Genomic DNA, 12,113 nt, shown 5'->3' on the forward strand with positions numbered 1-12,113 from the left:
AAATACATATGAAGGCAAACCCAGACTTACTTATTTTATTCCTCTACTATTTTTAAATTTTTATTTTCTTCTCTCTGATAAAATTACCTATCTCCTACAAAACTGGTCTTCAAGATACCTGGAGATCCTACTGACATCCCTTAACTAAAGCCCTAAGGTTATATTGTTGCATATACTCTAACTTCTAAGACTTAACTTTATCATCCCTGTAAGGACAAACTCTCTTCTTCTGATGTGAAACCAATATCACTTTGTTTTTTGTTTTTTGTTTCTCCTTTACTGTGGATTGTCTTTGGGATTAGAAACTAGTTTTCCTTAACACACTCTTTATGCCTATGGATTAGGTAATTTTATCCTTTTCATACCCTTGTTAGTCCAGTGATGGTGGTGATACAATTGGAAAAGAGACAAGAAAGAAATATGTGTGTGTGTGTGTGTGTGTGTGTGTGTGTGTGTGTGTGTGTTTCTGACAGGAGCAAACAGTAAAGCTAGCATAAACTTTGGGTCTCCCCTCAGCTTCTGCAGAGTAGAGAGGAACAGATCAGCTTCCTCCTTGAGAGACCCACTTCTCACCCTCCTCTCTAGCTCAGGAGCTGCTCAGATAAAAAGAATGATCTTGGAATTTTCCCAGGTTCATGATTTAATGGGATTCTGGGTTTTCCATTTTAGAGCCCATGATGAGTTTTTCATGGAAGATAGTGCTTATTTGGATATTACTTCTTGTAGCTGTAGGCCTGCTCAAGAGGAAGAGCTGTAAAAAAGGTAAGTCGGGTAAATAGTCAGGTATGGAGCATCCTTTGTAGGGGGGCCTTGCTGTGCACTTACATGGGGGAGGTGTTCAGTGAACATTCAGCAATTAGTGAAACATGAGAATCCATGGCTTACATTCATGTTGTGGAGGATCCGCGCAGAATGATATCAGAGTTTACAGTGATAATAGAAACAAAAGGATTAAAAGACAATAATTTGATCCCCCGGTGAACTTTCCCAAGTGATCTAGTTAAGGGAGAAGAAGAAAAAAGTAGCATAGCCATCCATGCTTTCAAGGCTGAGAGCTGAGACCTGACTGAGATTCTGTTGGCATGAACATTTCAATAAGATCTTTAAAAATATGGTGACTTGCTTATTGATGATTCTTGCTTTATGGATGAAGGACTTCTACGTGTTGATAGGTTGTTTTGTGTGCCCTATAAATTTCCTTCACTTCAAATTTCTTGTCTCTATAACTTTGGTTTGTCTCTTTGGATGTTGTTATCATGTAATTTATATTTTAAAATACTCCCCACATTGGTTATCATGAGAATGGATTTTCTTTCTCTACAGTGAATGTGACATTGGATCCAAATACAGCTCACGCAGGACTGATCCTTTCTGAGGGATACAAGCATGTGACCCATGAACATTCATGCAGCCATACATCCGAGAGATTCAACAGCTTGCTCAATGTGCCAGGCCAGGAGGGGCTGATGTCAGGAAATGGTACTGAGAAATGGAGGTTGGGGACAAGACAGTATAGGTCCCAGGTATTGTCAAGGGCAATATAGGGAGGGTAGGAGTCATCCCTCTGTCACCTGAGAATGTGTTCATACAATCAGTTGCTATAGAAACCAGTACTGGGCCATTACCTTTCTTCCAAGCGTCCTCTCCTCAAAGATAGCTCCGGGAAGGGTTAAAATCTTCCTTGTCTAGCCTCTGGACACCTCTTCTTATAACATGACCAACTAGTGCTCTATTTACACTTTTCTTCTCTGAAACTCTATACATCTTCTTCATTCTTTGACCCCTTTCTCCTGACATCTTTCCTACACCCAGGGGATTTTGCATCACCTCCAAGGGGGGTGGGGGGAAACAACCTTGGATTCCAGAAACAAGGATTATATTCCAAGTCCCAGTCTTCTTTCACCAGCTGCTTCAAGGGGCTCATACCATGAGCTACTAAATCAAAATGATTTAATGTCATTCTGGCTTCAAATTTGATCTGGAGACTGATCCCTTCAGAGAACTATCCTATCCCAAGCTCTCTGATATCCTGCCACTGATCACATCCTGATATGTGACGCCCAAAGATGTAGAAAATCCAGTGGGAAATACAATTAGGCCTAGAGAAGGAAATGCAAGGAAAGATTATTTATGGGTTTCTTTATGAAGGTGACGATTTTCCAAGTGGGGCTGAGGAAATTGAAAATACAGTTAAAAAGAGTAAGAGAAAATACAGCTGACTAGGAGGAAATCTGATCACTGAGATATAATCTTGAATATCATATGAAACGTGGAATTCCTATTCCAGACTTCTTCAGAAAGTGGAAAATTGGAGTGGAAAAAAATTTTAGAAATTCTATTCCAAGACAAATTCCATATGATTTCATTTATATGTGGAATCTAAAAACAAAACAAATGAATAAACAAAAAGCAGAATCAGACCTATAAATACAGAGAACAAATTGATGGTTGCCAGAAGGGAGAGGGTAGGGGTATGGGCAAAATGGGTGAAGGGGAGTGGGAGGTACAGGCTTCCAGTTATGGAATGAATAAGTCACAAGAATAAAAGGTACAGCATAGGGAATATAGTCAATAATATTGTAATAGTGTTGTATGGTAACAGGTGGTAGCTACTCTTGTGAGCACTACATAACCTATAGACTTGTCAAATCACTATGTTGTACACCTGAAACTAGTGTAACATTGCGTGTTGACTTTACTCACATTAAAAACACTTAAAGAAAAAGAAATCCTAGTCCAAGAGAAAATTAATTTCTTTTCATTGTATCTATATGAGATGATAGATGTTAACTAAATCTATTGAGGTAATCAATTCACAATATATACAAATTGAACCATCATGCTGTACACCTTAAACTTATATAGTGATATATGTCAATTATTTCACAATAAAACTGGAAAAAAGAGAAAAATTAATTTTATACTGTGTAAATGAAGATATCAATTTTATTTTTAGAACAAAAAAGTGCATAATTAAAATCAATAATTACAAAATAAATAAACATAAGTAATAAATACATGGTAAAAATATTTTAAAGCTATAATGAATTAAAGAAGAGAAACTGTAAGTGGAAGAAGAAAGAATATGGAAAAAGAAAGACTTGGAAAAAGTCTTGAAATCTTCCGAAGTGAGAATGAGTAATACCTACCAGTGATACCCTGCTGTTTTCTAGGGTGGCAGCCATCATAGCCATCACTCATCTATCACATCCTGGAGTGTCTCTTTTGGCTCATAGTATTTTTTCTCTGTTTTTTAAACTCATATGTTTATGTTTGAAACTATGTATTATTCTCCCACCAGTATTCACACATTTATTTTACTTAATTTTTAAATGTTTCAATAGTGAAATACACATAACATAAAACTCATCGTTTTAGCCATTTTAAAGAATACAATTCGGTGGTATTTATACCTTCACAATATTGTCCAGCCATCATCAACATCCAGTTTTAGATTATTACTCTAGAGGAAAACTCCATAACTATTAAGCAGTCACTACCCATTTTCTCTTTTCCCCAGCCCCTGGCAACCACTAATCTGTTTTCTGTCTCTATGAATTTGCCTATACTAGATATTTCATATAAATAGAATCACAAAATGTACGGATTTTTTAGTGTCTGGCTTTTTATTTTTAACTTAACATAGTATTTTTAGGGTTCATCCATGTTGTAACATGTACCAGTACTTCATTCTTTTTTTTTTATTAACAATTTTCATTTTTTAAGAGCTGTTTTAGGTTTATTGCAAAATTGAGTGAAAAATCCAGAGCATTCCCATATCTCTCTTCACTGTCCCCATAATTTCCTATTAAAAATTTGCATTGATATGGTACATTTGTTACAACAGATGAACCAATAATGATGCATTATTTTCAGCTACAGTCTCTAGGTGGGGTCCACATTATGGTTCACTTTTTGTGTTGCACTCTGTGGGGTTTGACAAATGTTTTACCACTTTTGGTACATTAATATACTCTTATGTATCCTTTATATTTTTGAAGTCAAATTTATTAGTAGATATGCTAGCTTTGCTTAAAATGTCTAATGTTACTCTATTTTAACTTAATGTAATTAAAAATATTTTATTTAATAAAGTCTGAAGGTTAACTATCCCCCCCCTTTTTTTTGTTTTCCTTCCTGATCAGTCTAACTTTCTGCTTGTTAGTTTTGTGCACTAGTACAGGTCCAATATATAATATATAGATTTTTCCTAGGAAGAGCTCAAGAAAATGTGTTTTTATCAGTCAAATTCTTTCACTGTGTATTAAGAAACATGTTTTTCTTTAGCTTACCAAATTTACTCTCTCAGTTCCAATGCCAGTTTGAAAAACCATGGGGAAAGAGAATGATTGGTGACTTGATTAAGACACCTCAATCACTGATACGGTCACTGTGGCTGATGGATGAGTGACTGGATTGGCCCATCAAGGATCCAGTTCCCTGTCCCTCCTGAGGCTTAGAGAGCTGGTTGTAGTCATGCAAAGCATGGTGACTCTCAGAAGAGATGTATAGATTGGATAGATCTCAGTTTAAGAGAAAAGACTAAAGGAAATCAGAAACCAAATTTGTTAACCCCTCCACAGGACTTTTTCCTCACTGTCAGTAGACTTAAAGTTCCATAAGGGCAGTAATATTTTTCTTTTTTGTGTATCCTCACAAAGTAGAAAAGTGGCATATATTAGTTTCATAGATTCATAAATAGGATATTTATTTAATATTTTATCTGTAGAATACACTGTACTGGGCTGTAGGGATAAAATGCTGAGTAAAGCATAATTCCTGCCCTGAGATAGCTCTTTATTCTAGTAAAGTCTTTGTTTTTAATGTCTTATCATTCCCTCATAGAGTCTACTTCAGAATGGGATTGCCAGAGCAGTCCAGCAATAAATATTTAATTGGAGTCAGATGGTGAATTCAAGGTCACTACTTTGTCAGGAGCTGTGGGCTACTTGGGGACCCTTCACTGTGTGTTGATTTACCCATTCTTAGAGATGAGGATATGATGGAGGATGTTATCCCTGACATTTCTACAACTGTGATTCCAATAGAACATCAACCTTCACATTTTCATTACCCACCTCTAGCCTTTGATCCCCAATCTCTAAGTTGAGAAGGACAAAACCCATTAAAATGAGTGGTGCAGCAGGGGCACCTCGCTGGCTCAGTCGGTGGAGCATGCGACTCTTGAGCTCTGAGTCCTGACTTCAGGGCCACATTGGGCATTGAGCTTACTTAACAACAACAACAACAACAAGTTTAAGAGCCAGGGAGCTGCCCCTGGTCACCTGTCGGTCAGCCTGCCTGACCAGCGTGTGCCGTGGTGGCTGCCATGGGAGTGCAGGGGAGACAATATCCCAGGGGTTGGGTTCACTTTCCCCAAGCATGGTCAGACCTATGTGGTGCACTACCTGGGGATACTTGCAGATGGAAAGAAATTTGATTCTTCCAGGGACAGAAACAAGCTCTTTAGGTTTATGCTAGGCAGCAGGAGGTGATCAATGAGGCTGAGAAGAAGGGGTTGTCCACATGAATGTGGGTCAGAGAGCCAAACTGACTATCTCTCCAGACTACATCTATGGTACGGTGCCACCAGGCACCCAGTCATCATACCACCAAACGCCACTCTTCTCTTTGACATGGAGCTTCTGAAACTGGAATGACAGGAATGGCCTTCTCCCTGAGCTCCCCATTCTTAGATGTGTCAGGGAGGGATCTGGCGTGTCCAGATGCACACGTGAATCCTATGGAGCTTTTCCTGACTTTCCACTACACTCTTTGTAAAAACATGACCCTGAACGAATGTGTTCTGGCATTCAGCTTTGCTCTTTCCCTCTCTCCTCCTATATGTGTTGGCTTAAACTATAGGCCATAAATCTCAGTTACTCATTTTATTTCATTTTTGCTTTGGGGTGAAGGTTCAGTTTCAGTCTTTTGGATCTAGGTTTCCACTTAAGTATTAGTAAGGTATAAATAGACAAGTAATTGGTTAACTTTATTTTTTTTAATTTTTAAAAAAGATTTTATTTATTTGAGAGAGAGAGAGAGAGCACACACAAACAGTGAGGAGGGGCAGAGAGAGAGGGAGAAGCAGACTTCCCGCTGAGCAGGGAGCCTGATGTGGGGCTGGATCCCAGGACCCTGAGATCATGTCCTGAGCCAAAGGGAGACACTTTATCGACTGAACCACCCAGGTGCTCCGTGGGTTAACTTTAAAGTAGGAATAAGTGTGTGGCAGGGGATGCAAGAATCTTTATTTTGGGGTTTTTTTTTGTTTTGTTTTGTTTTTTTCTTTGATGAAATTTTTATCCATTGTATATTAAACATTTTTGCTGCTGCACTGCAAAGCCATAACAGATTAGAGGCGCTGTTGAGGTCTGAATTACTCTCCAAATTGAGAGATGTCCCTGGGCCAAATTAAAAGCCCTACCTGAAACTGAAGTGTGCGAGGGGAAGAACCTTTGCCTCCAGTGCCCTGCCCCAGGCTCACCTTAAACTCTCTGCCTTACGCAAGCAGATCATTCTGACTGAGATGTTGGACACTACAGGTATCTGTCCCCAGGCCAGCAGGGACCTCCGAAGCCTTCTTTGTGACCTGGCTGCTGCTGCTACTACTGCTTCTTCTTCTTCTTCTTCTTCTTCTTCTTCTTCTTCTTCTTCTTCTTTTCCACTCTGTGGTTTTTCTAATGGATATTCAGGACTTTTGTAATTTCATAGCTATCCAAGCTCCACTTTCCAAATTTTAAGAACTTTAATCAAAAGTTTAAATTGAAGGTGCTGTTCATAGACACCCAATGAAAGTCCAGCCATCATGACAAACCCTTCCTTGGGTCTTGTCTTGAGAAAATGATGCTGTTCATCACAGCTTCAGCCTCTCCTGGTTTTGATGTTCAGCTCCCTCTGCTGAAAGTTTCCTGGCTTTTCCTCCGGCTGTCACCCCTTTGCTGTCCTGTATAGTGATTTAATGAGAGAAATTATTGTTGCCTACCCCACCCCCACCTCCCCACACTACATAAGCATTTTGAGTTTTCTGACTGCAATGGAAGTGCTTTATGCTGGCTTTTCTAAAAAAAAAAAATGAGTGGAGGAGTGACAGGTGGAGGAATCCCATTATAGAACAAAATATGAATTTAGTTTCTTAAGGTAAAATACTTAAAAACTCATTTGGAAACCTCATGCTGATTATTCTGAGTATATAACAAAAGTAAAATATCCAAAACTGAGCCCATTATCCTTCCTGCTCTATATTATAGTTCCAATCCCATTTATTTGTATTTTGTGGTTATCTCCACGTAAAGGGTTGTCATGTCCAGAAATCCCTTCTCACCCATCATGTCCATTTGATTATAGCTATTAACATTTGTCCACCATTCACTTACCTCTCTTCTGCCTTTATTTTTGCTTGCTTTTTATGTAAGTATTCTCTTTACTGTCAGCAAAGTTGATATTCTGGACTCTGGTTTCATTCTTCCTGGGTTCCAACACTGGTTTTACCAGTTAGTGTGTCAGTAAAATTTTGCTAAGAAGATACATCTTCCAAGAGAGGTTGATAATGAGACTTATGGTTTAAAGATCTGTTAATAGTGTAGAAAAATCTAAGTGGATTAATCTCTCTCCGGGAAGAGGGGACTCATTTAACAGGAGAAGCTCAAATTTTATATCCTTGAAGACATAAGCTTAGTGAAGCCTTAGTTGCACTAAAGGCAAAGAAACCTTCAATAGTGGGAAGAAGATGGTCAGAAAGGGGAAAAAAATATGCCAGTGTTAGCAGTGACTTTCTCCATGAAGCCTCCAGATGTTTCTTCATTCTTATTTGAATATTTTTCTCTGAAAGTATGAACTGCAACATCAATTCCTTTTTCATTCACATATTCACATAGGACACAATTCAGGACTTGCTAACCAGTAAGAATTTGTTTAAGTAAAAAAAAAAAAGTGTGTGTGTGTGTGTGTGTGTGTGTGTGTGTGTGTGTGAGGCTTCCCTCGCAGAGGGAAGGAGGCTTGGGCTCCTCCTCAAATGGTCTATAGTTCTACGTCAGTCCTCCCCACTGCATGGCAAACTCCAGGGTTAGAGGTTGATGGACATGAACTTAAAGAAAGGACTAGCTGAACTATTAACTTTCACAAGACTTGAAAAAATTTGTGTATCTACAACAGTAGTAACAGGTATTAAGAATTCACTCAACTGTGATTCTTCCCTTCAAATACCACACCTCCTTCATATTTGATAATGAAAACAGTAGGAAGAGAGATTTTTTTTTTAAAATATGGTTTTTAAAAATATTTACTTCAATACACACTGAGTACCAGAACAGGAGAGGGACCATGCATTCATTTGGAATTTTCTTGTGACAAATTGTTGCTGCCCAAAAAGACACTGTATCTCCCCCAAAATAACACAAGAGAAAGCTCCCCCAGGCATTTTTCAGTTGTCCCATTTCTCTTTCTGCCTTTGCCTCTTTGAAAGGGGCTGAAATAATACGTAGTGAAGCTGACCTACTCTCCACACAGGGATAGTTTTCTTGGAGAAAATACCAATAAGAAGCCTGAGCAGGAGCAGTGGAGGTGCTGACACTTCACTTCCTATGGAGGTAATAGACGGTTAGCTTCTTGGGGGACACCCATATCACAACCCCTTAAATGAGTTACAGTATTTGGAGAAGAATCAGGACAATTTTCAGTGTAATCTGAAGTTGAGCAGATGGTCACAGATGTGCCAGCGCCCTGAAGGCTAAAATAAGGACTGAGGGTCCCACAGGAGGTGATTCTAGTAAAGGAAGAGATGTGGGACCCATCAGCCATGTTGTAAAATGACACATCTCCGCCCTCCCAGTCCAAGAAAACTCCTATCCTTTGAGGATGCTGCCTCAGTGACAGTGATTCTGAGGAAGTGGGAATCTTGACTTCTCCTTCCTCATATGCTACCACCCAGAAATTCTTCTCTGGACTTTCTACAAACCACCCATCTCTTATTACTGTATTTGAGCAAACTCCCACAGCCCATTTAATTCCAGGTCCAGCTTCTGTCCCAATATTGACTTCTACCTCCCAGTAATGTGTCCCTGTATTAAAGTAATTCTGGCCCAGAACACTGAAGACAGCTTCAGATTCCTCTTGTCCTTGGTATACTGAGGCATCACAGATCTGAGGAACATTTTCCATTAAAGAAACTTGTTTTCTATTCTCAGATATGATGAGATTGGGATGAGCACTGTCTGGATCCAGAGTAACAGCAACTGCAGGTATAGGGGGAAAAATAGATCATTCCACAGTGGAGACTGGTTGGCCCTAGGAAAGAAGCAAATATAGGGAAAGAAGAATGAAGGAAAATAAGAGGGAGAGCCACAGAAGAGGAGGTAAAACAATTTATGCTTGTTCTGTGTCCATCCACAGGAGATATGTGTGTATATCATAGAAGGCCAAGGCTGGATGACCTTGAGTAACCATTTGTTCCAGATGGGCTGAGACCATCTAGCCAAGAGGGCTGTCGGCCTGATCTGAAGATCCCAAGTCAGGTATTTCAGGATGGCATCCCTCTAGCCTCCCTCTAATGTCTGTCACTTTAATGCTTGCTCTTAATAATAAAGCCCTGTCAGAATCCAATCACAGTGTATCTACTTTCATTTAAGTTTCTTTGGTATCATTGTCATTTGGTATCATTTATTATGTAATTATTAAGTCACCCACTTCTCATGTACTTTTATTAGATTTCTAATGGTTGAAACCCTAGGCTCTGTAGTCAGAAAGATATGAATTTCGATAATTACTTTATCCTTAGTAAGTGCGATCTTGAGGTTACTTTTCTTCTCTCATCCTCACTTTACCTTCATGATAATATATTCAATTATGATACCTTGGCATAGGACTATTGTGAGAAATAAACAAGATAATGCGTAGAGAACTTACAACTATGTCTTGCCCATGGTGAACATTTGGCAATTTTTTTTAGCTTCCAATATTATAGTAATACTAATACCAGCAATAATTAATCTGTTTCTTCTCAAATCAAACATGTTCAATAGTTTGAATTTTTCTTATAAGAATTTGTATGTGGGGATATTAGAATGTGCTTTAGTTTTTGGAGGCTTAATTAACTAGGAAATAATTGTGGATGCAGGGATATTCAGAGTAAAGCAGAATGCACTAGAAACTGATAATCAACTAATAATTTTGGAAAGATTCTAAGATGGTTTTCCACTTAAGACACACCAAGCTCTTCTCTGTCTCAGCCAGTGCAACAGACTTCCTTCTGACCAAACTGCTCTTGCAACGTTATTCACATGAATAAATCCACCATATCACTTAAGTCTCAGATTAAAAATCAGTTCCTCAGGGAAATTCCTGAAATCCACCATTTTTTCCTCATGGAAATCTCTTATTCCTCATAACCTTCATCACAATTTGTACATGTACTTTCCCATGAAGTCAGAGATCAGATCTGCTTTATTTGGCCTTGAATAAATAGTTCTATAAATTAATGCTGAATGAATGAATGATACCAGAAAAGTAAGAAATCTGTTCACATTTCAGCATGAGATTGAGACTGAACTGAATGCCATGACATTAATAACCAACCAAGTTTTATTGGGAGTTTATATAAATGTAAGACTTTCTCACTTGTATAAAAGAGATTATGTGGGACAAAACAATCAAGTCACTCACCTGCTTTGAAATGTTCCTTTCTCCAGTCTAAAAAGAAAAGAAACCATATGGGAAAACATATCAAGAACGTATCTTCTCAACTAGTGGGATGCTTTACCCTTATCCCCTTTTTCTTTTGGACTCCCACATTCAAAATAAAATTTCCAGAACATTGCACATTTCTGAAAAATGCTCTGGAAATGCCTCATGAAATCCTGGGATGCCTGAAGTCCCAAGACAACATCAGTTACTCACCAGCATATAACTTAGCTTTTCTCCAGTCTGAAATAAAACAAAGGAATTAGATTTTCCCCTTCACAGGACCTTCACTCCAGAGTATTAAATTGCTACAACCACGTGAAATATGGAGATTTGTGGTAGTGCTATATTTCTGTATTTGTCACTTCAAAGATAACTCTGGAATATTTGTCTTCTTTAATCTCCTATTTCTCACGTTTTCCACATTTCACTAATATATCTGTGATGAAATATGAGGTTCTGATTCTTTTGGGAGAGGAGAAGACAAATTTTTCTAGAGTGTACTGTAAAGCTTAAAATTTCATGTGCTGCCTGACGTTTTTGAGCTTCAAAGGGCTCTAACCACCTGTAAGCTCTCCTGCTCTCACCAGATATGCCTCCACCCAGCAGGAGAAACTCCACACTCAACTAATTTTCCCATCAGTTGAGGCAGCTGAACCCCACCTGGTCCTCAACCTAATGGCCTTCAGCTCCCTATCAGCCTGCAAAATTACTCAGGCAATCCAATTACATACTTCCACAGAAACCAGTAGCACCTCATCTTGTGGTTACAAAAAAGCTTGCCTCCCTCAGCCCCTGCTGGTTCACTCTGTTCCCAAGTGCAACATGTGGTCCTGAATGGCTTGTGGTGTCCTCCTCCCCCAGGATGTGAAAATAGGTGATTAATAAACTGCTGTCAAGCTCATATGTTCAGTGTTGGGTGTCAGTCTTATCCTATTTAGGGTGGGGAAGCCCTCCTTCACTAGCAAGGTGAACAGGAGATGATCAGAACAGAGGGACAGATGAGATGATTGGTCCAACTATAACATCGATATTACTCACCTTGCTGATATAACTGCTTTCTTCTGACTGAAAAGGAATAACAATCTGTGAGAAGCAAAGTACGTAGCATGGAGTAAGGACTATTTCATCTACTAGAATAAAGAAAATTGGAACACTTACCGAGCTCTTTCTCAAGCAGTTCTAAAAAGGAAAGAAAATAACAAAACACTCCAGTCTGAAAAGAAAAGAAATCATATGGGAAAACATATCAAGAACATATCTTCTCAACTAGTGGGATGCTTTACCCTTATCCCCTTTTTCTTTTGGACTCCCACATTCAAAATAAAATTTCCAGAACATTGCACATTTCTGAAAAATGCTCTGGAAATGCCTCATGAAATCCTGGGGTGCCTGAAGTCACAAGACAACATCAGTTACTCACCAGCATATAACTT

At 38.8% G+C, this 12,113-nt stretch overlaps 1 protein-coding gene, 1 long non-coding RNA gene and 1 pseudogene across 2 annotated transcripts in view; 1 reads left to right on the forward strand and 2 right to left on the reverse strand.

The window, feature by feature from the left end:
* LOC121106022 overlaps positions 1 to 5,921 on the forward strand; it is an 8,401-nt pseudogene extending 2,480 nt beyond the window's left edge.
* BTNL2 (butyrophilin like 2) overlaps positions 1 to 12,113 on the reverse strand; it is a 32,685-nt gene that overhangs the window by 5,971 nt on the left and 14,601 nt on the right.
* LOC103682264 lies at positions 6,609 to 7,474 on the reverse strand. Its single transcript, XR_573379.1, has 2 exons — positions 7,377 to 7,474; positions 6,609 to 6,946 (listed from the first exon to the last, which is right to left on the reverse strand). It is a non-coding gene; the product is annotated as an uncharacterized LOC103682264 (long non-coding RNA).

Source organism: Ursus maritimus, unplaced genomic scaffold, assembly GCF_017311325.1.
Source record: "Ursus maritimus isolate PB19 unplaced genomic scaffold, ASM1731132v1 scaffold_30, whole genome shotgun sequence".
Lineage (NCBI taxonomy): Eukaryota > Metazoa > Chordata > Mammalia > Carnivora > Ursidae > Ursus > Ursus maritimus.